This window comes from Gopherus flavomarginatus, chromosome 5 (genome assembly GCF_025201925.1).
Source record: "Gopherus flavomarginatus isolate rGopFla2 chromosome 5, rGopFla2.mat.asm, whole genome shotgun sequence".
Taxonomy (NCBI): Eukaryota; Metazoa; Chordata; order Testudines; family Testudinidae; genus Gopherus; species Gopherus flavomarginatus.
In genome coordinates this window covers 16,613,413-16,615,273 of record NC_066621.1, presented here as the reverse complement: position 1 = coordinate 16,615,273, position 1,861 = coordinate 16,613,413, and positions in this window count along the sequence as shown.

Sequence of the window (1,861 nt, the reverse complement as noted above, 5' to 3'; positions counted from 1 at the left end):
GTTAAGGCTCCCAGCCCTGCTTTGAAGCTCAGAAGCTATAGATAGGTGAATTAGCCCCATTTTATAGACGGAGAAACAGTGGCACAGAAAGGGTAAGACTTATTTTTGTTTTAAAATCAGGATGCCTAAATTTAGGCATCTAAATAGGTGCACCCAGTAGCTCCTGTGGAGCTCCAAGGAGGCTGCTGAATGCTTAGCACTTTTGAAAATCTAACCACTTCTTTGGGCTCCTAGCTCTAGGCCCCCAGGTTTAACAAAAATCTTGGTTTAAGTGACTTAACCAATGTTGGACAGGGAGTCAGTGGCAGAGCTGATCACCTCTTCTACTCAGACATGGGCATCAACCACAAAGCCACCCTTCCCCTCATGAAGAGAGAGAGAGAAAGGTGAATGTAGAGGGAGGAGCAGATAGATGTAACACCAAGACAACAGATTACTTATGGGAAGCTCTTTGGGGCAGGGACTGTCTATTTGTGTTTGTACAGACCCTTGCACAGTGGGGCCCTGGTCCATGACTGGGGCTTCCAACTGCTACCTCAGGACAAATAATTAAAAGAGAATGTGAGGACAAAGGGAAGTGGAAGGGAAGCAGCGAGGAGAGACAGGAGAGCAAGGAGGAGACATAGAAAGAAGCGAGAAAAGCCAAGGTGACCTCTCTTGATATACAAATATATCTGCTTTTTCTGGCTGGTTCAAGACTCTGATTCATCAGCTTGGCTATTTGAATGGCTTAACCCCCTGGAACAGAGAATCCCACTCTGTGGTCTGTGGATCACTGGTGGTCTGCGGTGAGCTGCCTGGTCACATGGCACTGGCTCCTCGTCCTTACTTCCAGCAGCTATTGCACATCCAAAGAAGCTTTAAAAAGGGCATTCAGTGCTGTCCGACCTGGTTCTTCCATGTAAGTAATGACTGTGGTTGCCACGGGACGTCATAGTGGTCCTCTGTGCTTGTGAGTAAGAAGACAGATGGCCTGTCTTTACAATGGGGTCCCCCACGATGAAAAAGCATGGGAACCCTGGGCCTAGAGCTCTATTAGCAGATGAGAGAGACCCAGCTGGGGCAAATGAGGGAATTTTTGTAATGTGTGTAGGACAAACATGGGTGACTCAGTTTACCCGCTGACTCTGTATTGCTATGCACTGGCTGTCAATGGAGAGGGGAATGAGGCATGGCCACGTGTCACATACGTTGTCTGGGTTGAGACCAGCTGCTCTAATGAGAACTGGCTGGAATCAGCACATGCACACGGAAGGCCCAGAGGAGATGACAGCAGCCTCTGTGACTGAAGGTTAACTTTCAGTGGCTGAGAGGCTGAGGCAGGTTGAACTCGTAACTAAAAGGGAGGCTGCAAATGGGGACCAAAGGAATATGGGGTGAGCAGACTGGTTTTTAAGATTGTTACTGAGACATACAGGGTCACACAGACAGAGGGATGGAGAGCCAAGATGGATCCAGGAAAGCATGCTGGGGCAGTTGCTTCTGCCAGTATGGACTCTGATTTCAGCTTGGCTTTCCCATGCTAATCTAGAAGCTGTATGCCAGGGGACTAATAAATGCTGCCTTGTTCTGAAAAGGCTGCAAAACTCACTCGGGTGCCTGAAGGGGTAAAAGTCTCTGAACAGGGCATCTGCAATTCTGCTAGACTCGCTGTGGAGAGCCCCCAGGGAGAAACAGAACTGCTGGAACCAGAAGGCAGGCCCGGTTTCAGAGCTTGGTTGCGAGTTCGGCTGCAACCAACATGTGTCTGCAAAAAGTTCTGGTTTCAACAGATCAGTGTTTTCCAACTAAAAGACGTTTTGTCGAAAAATTCCAAGCCAGCTCTAGTCAATATGAGCATTCTCCAGTGAGCACAATACTT